The sequence below is a fragment of the Triturus cristatus genome, chromosome 2_1, assembly GCF_964204655.1.
Source record: "Triturus cristatus chromosome 2_1, aTriCri1.1, whole genome shotgun sequence".
NCBI classification, from domain to species: domain Eukaryota; kingdom Metazoa; phylum Chordata; class Amphibia; order Caudata; family Salamandridae; genus Triturus; species Triturus cristatus.
Genome location: NC_140581.1, coordinates 20496205 through 20507977, shown reverse-complemented (window position 1 = coordinate 20507977; position 11773 = coordinate 20496205).

Below are 11773 nucleotides of genomic sequence, written 5' to 3'. Positions count from 1 at the left end.
GACTGAGGTATGCCTTGCCCTGTTGCCTGGTCCGACCATTTTTTAGTTAAAGCTTCTCTTCTGATCAATGAAATTCCATTTAATCCCCTGGACAGAGTAGTGTTCAAACGACATTGGAAGAAACTTAAACTGGAGGATTTTCACCATTTGTTGGAGGTCTATCCTCTTGGCCCTTTGTCCAATGTCGACTCTGGATATGACCTTTTCTGCGATTGGGTGTCTCGGGCCTTGGATGTATTGATCCCAGCGGCCTGGACGAAATGCCGCTCCAGAGAACCTAGTCCATGGTATGACAGTACCTTAGTGCCGTTAAAAAAAGCTTGTAAACAGGCAGAAAGGGATTGGCGGAAATCTTATGAGGCTGGGAAAAAATCTTTGTATTTCTCGCTAGTCAAAAAATATCACAGAGCTGTGTGTAGTGCACGTGCTGCTTATTATTCACAGGAATTTAGATCAAGACTCAATCCGTCCAAGCTAATTTTTAAGGTCCTAAAGGACCTCACGGCTAAATGAGCCTCTGCGGCGGAAATTTGCTCAGTGGCCCATTGTGAAGACCTGGCCTCTTTTTTTCTTGAAAAGGTCCAATCCATTTACCGTTTTTCCCCATTTCTGAGCCTCCAGTTGAGCCTCCGGATTCTCCACCGGTTCTAGGTGAGACTTTGGCATCATTTCCTAGTTTGTCGATGGAGACATTTCTTAAATTGGTCTATAAGATAAAATCGGGCTCGCCAGCTGATCCTATGAGGCCAGCTCAGTTTAGGGATTCTGCTGCTATTTGTCTTCCTCCAGTGTGCCATCTCATAAATCTTTCCCTCACCTCAGGTGCTGTTCCAATTAAATGGAAACAAGCGGTGGTGACACCCATCTTGAAAAAGTCCACACTGGACCCCCTAAAACTCGAGAGCTATCGCCCGATCTCTCTCCTTCCCTGGGCCGCAAAAGCTGTTGAGTCCCATGTGAATGGGGTGCTGACAGAACACCTTGTAAAGGCCAGCATTCTGGATCCCTCCCAGAATGGCTTCCGTGCTGGTCATAGCACCGAGACAGCTTTACTCTCAATGACTGAACATCTTCGCTCTGTGCTCGATTCCGGTCAGACTGCGGCACTGATACTACATGATCTGAGTGCCGCGTTTGACACGGTTTCGCATGGGATTCTTCTTCAACGGCTCAGGGAGGCAGGTGTTACGAGCATTGCTCTCGATTGGTTCTGCTCTTTTCTTACTGACTGGACCTTTAAGGTTGATATTCCACCTTATGAGTCGTCAAGCATTGGGGTATCACGATGGTCTCCTATGCTGACGACACGTAGCTGGCGGGTGCCCTGAGTGGAGACTCCGACCTTGACGCCCCCATATTCCGGGAGGGTCTCCTGGCGGTAGCTAGCTGGATGAATGCCAACTGTCTCCAGTTAAACGCAAAAAAACCGAGGTCATGATTGTGGGGAAGCGAACAGACCTTTGGGGTGACATGTGGTGGCCCCTGAACTGGGTGTAACTCCTATCCCAGTTTCAGTGGTAAAAAACTTGGGGGTGTGGCTGGATTCAGCCTTAAGCTTTAGTTTTCATACTAAAAAAGTGGCGGCCACTTGTTTTGGCATCTTACGAGGGCTGAAACCCATTCTGAGGTTGTTTGACGCTCCCACTAGGCAGCTGGTTATACAGGCATCCATACTATCTCGGCCTGATTACGCCAGTTCGCTCCTGTTGGGAGCTAACCAGGCGGAAATTGCCCGGATGCAACGTATTCAGAACACCGCAGCCAGAGCCCTGGTTGGGTTTCCGAGGTCCTGTTCTGCGGAAAGTACCATCCGTTCTTTGCACTGGCTACCTATGGCACAGAGGATTTCTTTTAAAACCTTGTGTCTCTCTTTTAAGATCCTCAAATTGGCCTCTCCCCAGATTCTTGTTGATCTTTTGGTGCCTTATGTGCCCTCGCGTTTTCTGAGATCCTCAGGGCAAAACTTGGTGGTGGTCCCTCGGTTTAAGCTTTGCAGGGCCGGCGGCCGGTCTTTCCGGGTTCAGGCCGCAAAGTTATGGAACTCTCTTCCGCCCTATCTTCCTGATATGAATGAGCTTTTGCAGTTTAGGAGGGCGATCAAAACGTATCTGTTTCCTTTTTCAGTTTAGTACTCGGATTTGTGCGTCTACCCTTGCACAGCTTTGTGGTGTTGGGACCTTTCTTGAAGCGCTGGGACGCCCCTTGGCTGGGGCAGCTGTGCGCTATAGAAATGTTTTTAACATAACATAACATGTTGTGTATTGCACAATATATGTGTATGTACCAATGCCCCATGGATCCAAGTTCCAGATGCACCGGACGATGCACAGGATGATGAGGAAGTTGAGGCTGGTGCAGCACACCCCACAGTTTCTGCAGCAGGAACTGCCCGAAGGAACCAAATCATAAACAATTTCTTCACCTGAGCATGTCATATCGTGACAGTCCTTAGCAATTGTATATCTGGGCAAAATGACCCCAAGCACAGTTTGTGCAAATAAAAAACACAACACACTTACCCTGTGTGCATGTTTCTCCTCTGAATAAGTACCTCTCTCTGACAAGTGTAAGTTTAACATAACGTGGTAATAATATCACAATTGTAATTGATGGTGGGTCTGTCTCCTCTGTAGATAGAGCTGATTGTTAGGGTGTCATTTGTGCGAAACTAGACTTTGTAGGGTGTCAATTCTTGGACACTGAGATTCTGTTTCGCATTGCTTAACATCACTTTCTGTGACTGGTACTGCTGCAGCACTTTCAGCCACAGTAATGGCACCAAAGCACTATTTTCATCTGTGCAGAAAAATGCTAGACATATTGCATTTCTAATGCTTGTTCTTCCTTTACTATATCTCTGTGTCAGTCTATAAAGCAATCTACCACCATAGAGTACTAGTGGTTGTTAGCTGCTGTAGCGCCTATCTGCCGGTAGCTTGTACATGATGCTATCCAGGGTCACAACAGAACATAGTACTTTAATGCAGCAAACAAACGCTACTCGCATGACAGAGCCTTACCTGCCCCCTGCTGTAAGGTTTCTTGAGGCTTTGCCGCTTTACCAGGGCTGAAATCACATCCTAATATTGCCATTGGATAGTATTTTCAGTCATGGTCATGTCACCGTAGTGCTATCCTCATCAAGCCTGGAAGGGTACCCCAAATGGATTGGAGGTTATGGGGGCATGCATGCCACTGACATTAACGAGGTCAGGTGGGTCTCTCAAAGTGTTTTCAACGTCCTGTAGGTACAGCCTGCCTTAGCAGCCCCTGCACCACAATCCATGTGTGTGGAAGCCGGACTGCAGGCAGGTTGTTAGGCTTCATCTGCCCTCCTACCTCTAGTTATGTGTGGGGTATTTGCAGTCTAATCCGAAGCAGGAGACTGCACACTGTTAAAACAAGCATTTGCAATGCAATAGATCTCGCGTTTACGAGAGTGTAAGCTATTGTCATTGTAAATGACAATACCTTTTATTTGTGTTTTTAAAAGTGAACACATATGTAAAATGCATTGTCATTTCTAATGCCAATAGCTCAGACTCTTGCAAATGCAAGACCACTTTAATGGTGTCCGCGTCCCTTTCTTTAGAAGCTGATTGCCGTATTCAGGTAACAGTGAGCAATCTATAAAGAAAGGGGTGCGGCCAACAATAAGGTGAAAGCGCAGCATGGGGCGTTTTCACCCAAAAAGAAAAAATAAATAAACACAGGTTCTCTATCTCGGCTTCTAAAGTAAATTAAATAAATAAATAAGAGCGGGAGCTAAAGGGAAAGCAGACGGCGCCATCAATTTAATAAATAAATAAGCACAGCCGCTATAGTTGAAGCGGAACGCGCTGTGAATTAAATAAAAACATTACTAATAACAATATAAAAGGGGGCGGGTTGCTGAGACTTTGTGGGTGGAATAGGGGAAGATCATTAATGAAAATAGTGCTCACCAACTACTTAAAGCAGACATTGTAAAAACACAAGTAAAATGTCCAATCCTTATGGGAGGTTACTAATGCAGACAAGGCGGTACCAAAGAGGGACTGCTAAGCCTATTCACAAATGAAAAGCAACAATTTCGAAAGGACAGTAACAGGAGCCAATAGAAAAGATGGGTGGGAAATGGGCGGAGCTTCTATTCCATACCTCAATACAGCATGCCCCACAGAGCAGTGAATGCGCTGCCCAGGCTAACCTAAAAAGGGTGAGCCTATCTGGCTTCAGCTGTCACAAACCATCCTCTAAGCAGCGGCATAGCAGTGGTACGGTGATTTCCCCAAAGCCTGGTGGCAGCACTAGAAAACAGCCCGCACTGTGGCATGAACCTCAAAGGCAGCACACAAACACTATGCATCCCACTGCCCCACCAACACGTGCTATCACAGTTACATCCCTGTTACAAGGCGATCTCTACTGACTCAGCCTTAGCCTACCCGGTCAGTCACTACTGGTTGGCACAGGTGAGCCTTGCAGCAATGGAGGCCGTGTCACAGCATGGGGCAAAGACATGCTTAAGAAGGACAAAGTTATTCTGTATGTATGTTTGCTGGTCTTTGACCTCCAGGTATCTAAAGCATGCACCTTAAATGAAAGATAAATGCAAGTTCAAGTCATCAATGGGAAATACTCTCTTACATTGTGAAGGGAAACTGTCAGAACACTGCGTCCACACATATACGCCTGTGCCCAGTGGAGAGTATTCTAGACACTGAGCCTGCAAGTTCTTGTCATCATATCAAATTATCTTTAAAACAAAGGGGTCAGTTCTCTAAGCACTGACATCTCACGCCAGCAAGACAACATTGCCACTTCAACTATAATGTGAAGGCACCAACAGATTCTTTAAACTTTACCCTACAAACTAAGACCTGGTTTAGAGTATGGAGGATGGTACTCAGTTACAAAAGGACGGATGTCCTGTTGGCCGTAATATACGTGCATTATATGCATTTGTAATTCGGTGGATGGGGTATCCTTCACATTTATGATGCAGTACCTCTCCACCAAATTCTAAATCAGACCTTACATTTGTAAAAATTATAGAAAATGGCTTAAGAATATCTTTTATGAAGGCATACACAGAGAATCTTATTGCCAATGTATCTACTAAACTCAAACAAAAATAACCAAGATCGACCCACTATTCTTCATAACAGTTTTGCACAACACCTTGCATTACAAACTCATTTGTAAGAAGCTTTCGGAAACCCAAGGTGGCCACAGAATAGTCAACACCACCTCTTGCAACAATCCTAATAAGGACGTCATCATGTTAGAAGTGAGGAGCAAGACCTGTTCTAGAGCATCAAAAATGCAAAGTAAAAGGGGGCGTGGCTTGGATGCCACTCAAGATAGGCGTCTACCTTCGGAGCTGTGCACCGCGTCGGAACTGCTAATATTTTCATAGCGGTTCCCATTATGTTGGGCTCCTGAAGCGGCCGACATATCGCAGTTGAACTTCACCAGACCTGCTTCCTTGGCATGTCATGTCTGCTCATGGCTGCTGGGCTCTTTTTATTGAGTATGTGGTGCCTTCTGATCGCTTGATTGTTTGGTGGCTTTGTCTCTGCAGTCGCCTTCTGAGCGCTTGATTGTTTGGTGGCTTTGTCTCTGCAGTCGCCTTCTGAGCGCTTGATTGTTTGGTGGCTTTGTCTCTGCAGTCACCTTCTGAGCGCTTGATTGTTTGGTGGCTTTGTCTCTGCAGTCACCTTCTGAGCGCTTGATTGTTTGGTGGCTTTGTCTCTGCAGTCACCTTCTTAGTGCTTGATTGTTTGGTGGCTTTGTCTCTGCAGTCACCTTCTTAGTGCTTGATTGTTTGGTTGCTTTGTCTCTGCAGTCACCTTCTGAGCGCTTGATTGTTTGGTGGCTTTGTCTCTGCAGTCACCTTCTGAGCGCTTGATTGTTTGGTGGCTTTGTCTCTGCAGTCACCTTCTTAGTGCTTGATTGTTTGGTGGCTTTGTCTCTGCAGTCACCTTCTTAGTGCTTGATTGTTTGGTGGCTTTGTCTCTGCAGTCACCTTCTGAGCGCTTGATTGTTTGGTGGCTTTGTCTCTGCAGTCACCTTCTGAGCGCTTGATTGTTTGGTGGCTTTGTCTCTGCAGTCACCTTCTGAGCGCTTGATTGTTTGGTGGCTTTGTCTCTGCAGTCACCTTCTTAGTGCTTGATTGTTTGGTGGCTTTGTCTCTGCAGTCACCTTCTTAGTGCTTGATTGTTTGGTGGCTTTGTCTCTGCAGTCACCTTCTGAGCGCTTGATTGTTTGGTGGCTTTGTCTCTGCAGTCACCTTCTGAGCGCTTGATTGTTTGGTGGCTTTGTCTCTGCAGTCACCTTCTTAGTGCTTGATTGTTTGGTGGCTTTGTCTCTGCAGTCACCTTCTGAGCGCTTGATTGTTTGGTGGCTTTGTCTCTGCAGTCACCTTCTGAGCGCTTGATTGTTTGGTGGCTTTGTCTCTGCAGTCACCTTCTGAGCGCTTGATTGTTTGGTGGCTTTGTCTCTGCAGTCACCTTCTGAGCGCTTGATTGTTTGGTGGCTTTGTCTCCTGCGCTGGGAAGCCTTTGGTAGCCATGCGCTTTACAAATGCACATTCATTCATTCATTCATTTTGATTTTTTACAGCTTTGGGTTTTTCTCCTCAGCACTATATTGGTCTTGAGGTATTGCTTGCAAGCATTTTATATTTATTGCTTTTCTGACGTTTTTCACAGGATTTGCCTCAACAGAAATGCCTGTCATTTATTTATTACCTCGAGACTCAGTGTGCCACATTTAATGTTATGCTGACAATCTTCTGAGAAATCATTACTTAATTTCCGTTTAGTACTTATACCAGTATGCCCTTTGATGGGTCTTTTTGGTTTCTGCTGCCTAATTTAATTCCTATTGTTATGTTATGTTGTGTTATGTTAGGGAATTTGTAATTCGCCTGGTTACTCCACAACGGAGTGTCCCCATACTGGTTCAGCAAGCTGCTAGGGCTACAGAGAAGGGGAAGACAATCAAGCTTTGAAGAGCCAGGTTTTAAGTTCTTTCCGAAAAGTCTGTTCTGAGGTTTCTAGTCTCAGGTCAAGTGGAAGAGAATTCCATAGTTTAGAGTCCAAGATGCTGAAAGAGCTGCCGCACAGCGAGCCTCTTTTCACCCTTGACACAGCTGGTAGCCTCGCTCCAATGAATCTGAGGCACCTGCTGGGTTTGTAGGGTTGATGAGTGTCTGCAGATAATGAAGGCCACAGCTGTTTAGAATTGTATGGCAGATGCACAGGGCTTTGAAAGATACTTTTTTACTGATTGGGAGCCCGTGCTCTATAGTGAGTGCTGGTCCCAGAGTGGAGCACATCAAGCTGTTCACCAGTTCTCAAGCTGCTGAATTTTGTACTCTTTGGAGCATTTTGGGTCTGTCTTGCATGGCACTTAAAGAGACTATGTTACAATAATCAAGTTTGGAAACCGGGAGTGCTTGGACTTCAGTTTTCCTGGCCGCTTCCAGAAGCAGACCTAGGATCTTGCATAAGATTTTCAAAAATACCAAAATGTTTGCCATCATGTTTGGATATCTGGCTATCAAAGGTGAGATTGGTGTCTCTTAGAACTGGGGGTCTCTATTTGGCAGAGGTAGGTACCTTCGACCAAATAGGAACCCTTGCTTCTAAGTCAGGGAAAGGGGATTACACTACTGGATAACCCCTGCTCACCCCCTTGGTAGCTTGGCACGAGCGGACAGGCTTATCTAAGAGGCAGTGTGCTAAGCATTTGTGAACACATACAGTAAAACAGTGAAAACACAACAGATGGACACCACACAGGTTTTATAAAAATAAGTATTCTTTCTATAGACTTAACACAAGACAACAAACGACAAAAATCCACAATACTGTACTCAAAATTGATTTAAATATGGTAGCATTAACTTAGTTCAAGTTGATGTTAAATGAGACAGTTCTCACAAAAGTACCAGAATGCGCAACGTAAAATAAACAAAAGGCTCGCAGGGTTGGAGATGCGTGGGTTTCTTGCTTAGGGGGAGATGATACATCGTGCCTTAATGCTTGCGCAGAGTAAGGGATGCGTCTTGATCCTCACTGGAGAGGAGGTGATGCGTAGATTCTCGTGCTGCAGCCCGGTTGCGATGCAGCAAGATGGCGCCTCAATGCGATGCAACAATCCGGTGCGATGCGATAAGATGGCGCCCTTCATGCGACGATGTTGAGACGATGCATACACGCCCTGGCAGCCTTGCGGCGACTCTGTACTATGGAGCCGCAACAGGACCTCCGACACGCTTCTCTGATGAGGCAAAGGCGACCCTCACGGTGGCGTCACGCTTCCCCGGTGATGCAACAGCAGACAGCTGCGACGAAGACATGCTTCTGGGAGATGCGGCAGAGGCACGCTTCTCTGGCGATGTGATGACTACAGCTGCAGCAGCGACACCCTTCTTCTTGTTGCGTCGCGCTTCCAGCTCCCAGTGACACGCAGGCTTCTGCAGATAGAATTCCCAGCAAGGAAATTCAGAGGGGAGCTGGTGGTAAAGTCTTTTGTCCCTGAGACTTCAGCAGGAGGCAAGCACAAGTTCAAGCCCTTGGAGAAATATTCTGCAAGATGATGAAGTACACACAAAAGTTTCTTCTCCTCTCCTTGGCACTGAAGACACCACTGTAGGACAACCCAGCAACACAGCACACTGGCAGGGGGGTAGTCTACTCCTACAGCTTCCTTTGGTTCTTCTCCTTGGCAGAGGTTCATCTTTTTGTTCCAGAAGTGATCTAAAGTCTTGGGTTCTGGGTCCCCATATTTATACTACTTTTCCCTTTGTTCTCTGAACGCAGAGAGGCCTTTGCCTAGTCCAAACCAGTTCTGGTCAGTCCTGGAGCACTTTGTTGACAAGACTCCTTCTATCCTTTTACAGTGCAGGGCTGAGACATCAGACGCACCACAGGAGGTGGAGCCAGCATTTTGGAGGGAAGGCACAGCCCTATTCAGGTCCCAGGAGCAACTCCTCCCACCCATCTACATGCAGATCTTCCTATTCAGCCCTGTGCTGACTCACCCTCTCTCCTGGAGTCCCCAGCCCCTGTCACTCACAAAACCAGACACTCAATACACAACCTAGCAGAGGCAGGCTTGGACTGTTAAGCAAGAACATACCTACTTTATAAAAGTGGTATTTTCAAACACAGAATGTTAAAACCAACTTTAACTAAAAGATGTATTTTATCATTCTGTGTTCAGACATACTAAACTCAAATGTCTACCTAGTTCCCTGAGTCAGTTAGGATAATAAGATGTAATAATCGAACTGCCCATTATGGCCTATGGAGAACAGATAGCCTTGCAATAGTGAAAAGCGAAAATGGCTGTAATTCACTATTAGGACATGCCACACACACCAGGGATTGTCCTACCTTATACGTACAATGCACCCTGCCCTTGGGCCTACCATAGGGGTCTCTGATATGAAGATAAGGGAACGCTTAGTGACTGGCAAGTGGGTGCACTTGGTCAGTCAGCATGGCAGTGCCAGATGACACATAGGGTCTGCAATGGCAGACAGGAGACACACTTTACAAGCTGCTTCTGTGGGTGGCACAACCAGTGCTGCAAGCCCAACAGCTGTATTTGATTTACAAGCTCTGGGCACACATGGTGCACTGTACTAGGGTCTGACAAGTAAATCAAATAACCCAATCATGGAGTCACTAATCAATACATCAATTTAACATAGGGAGCACTTGCACTGTGGCACTGAAAAGCAGTGGCACAGTGCCCAACGCATCTAAACCAGCAAAACATATCAAAAACAGAGGAGGCAATCAGAAAAAATGGAAGGGAGACTCACACCAATGGTACCAGGTCCAACACTGTCAAACCAGATTGCAAGATTTTTTATTTTTAGTTTGGAAGTAGGTACTGGTCCTAGAGTATCTAGCCACCATGCTGTGGACCAGATTGATGGCTATTTCCCTACAATGAGCACTGTCATTTTACTGCATTTAAGACAGCTACTGTCTATCCATTCTGTCAGGCTCAAAACCTTGCAGAGGAGATTCCATCAACCTGTGATAAGGAGACGATACGTTGAGTGTCATCAGCGTATTTACAATTTTCACACCTTAACGCTCAACCACATCAGCGAGGGGACGCATAAGTTAGTTGAAAAGTGTTGGGCTCAGTGTAAAGCCTTGTGCGACCCCTTGTTACATAGCAACACCCTCCAAGGATCATGACTCTTGGACCACCAGATTTGTGCCCTTCTGTATAAACAGGTTAGCCACCTTAAGGCTTGCCTGCAACCCCTTATGACCACAGCCATTTAATTAAAAGGTCGTGGGACACGGTATCAAAAGCTGCACTTAGATCCAGCATGATCAGGGCTGCAGTTTTGATTTCATCTGCAGTGAGTTTTAATGATTCAGAGGCAAGCAGAAGTGTGGATTTGGTGCTGTACTGGGGTGAAACCCTGATTGGGTTTCATGTAACAAATAATTTTTCTATGTAGTGTTCCAGCTGTCAATTGACATGTTTTGGGGCTATTTTAGAAAAGAAAGGCAGCAAGGAGATGGGCCTGAAATGTTCTGGCTTACTGGCATCTAGATTAAGTTTTTTCAGCAGAGGCTTAACAATTGCATGTTTCCATTTCTGAGGGAGTGTACCTGTTTGAAAGGATGGGTTAGGTAGGTCACACATGCTTGGAAAAATGGCCTCCGGCCTACCCTCTAACACCACAGGATGGTCTGGGTCCAGTGTGGAGCTTGTTTTTACTTTGCAGGCCAGCATGCACAGCTCTGGAATGGTCATGGAGTTTATCCTGCACAGGCTACAGGTGGAACAAGTAGTTTCAGGCCGGCTATCAGGGCAGGGGGTCACTTAAGCATCTATGAGGAAAGTCTTGTGTATCTTTGCAATTTTATTTGAGAAAAAAAAGCAATTTCATTGCACTTCTCAAAAGAAGGCAGAGGTGACGTCATATATATCACTATCTGAAACAGTTCTTGAGATGAGTTTTGAGCTTGGTCGATCTTGTGGGCATAGAATTTGCTATGAACAAGTTTAAGCTGTGTGTAATAGAACGTCCATGCTTTATCGTAATTGGCTTTGGTTATATCATTATATCCCATCAGCCGTTTGTGCTCAAAGCACTTACAGTTTTTTCTAAGCAGAAGGAGCTAATCATTAAACCACTTTATAGAGGGTTTGGTTTGGGTGGCTTTGCACTTTGTTAACAGAGCAATGCTGTCAAGCGCCCTATTGATCCAATTTTCTACTTGAGTGTTTGCTGTATTTGGATTATTACTGAGTGATGGACAGTTTGCTTCCAGCATTGCTGTAAAGGATGCTATAGAGATTCTGGACCATTTCCGCAAGAGTTGATGCGGATTGACGATATGAGAGGTTAGGGTAATCTGGAAGGGTAGCAAAAAGTGGTCTGACTAGACTAGATGTATAGGTGGTGCCATGTTCACACTTGAGGAATTTGAGCATAAAGTATCCAGAGTATGGCCATGCTTATGTGTGGGAGCATAGACCAGTTGATTTAAATGCAAGGCTTCTAAATTCTTCCCACAGTAATACATTTTTTCTTTGTGTTGAGCACATCATTTATGGGCAGAACGAGGACACTTTTGCATTCCATTACAATGCCTCACATCAATATATCAGATTCTGCTCCTTCATCTATAGTTTCCCTGGTGGATAGTTTATGCACTTCTTCCAATATGGCACAATCTAATTCTTCTAAACATCATCCGTGCTTCCTCCTTTAAAAGTACAGTCACCTTCCTCTGATAAT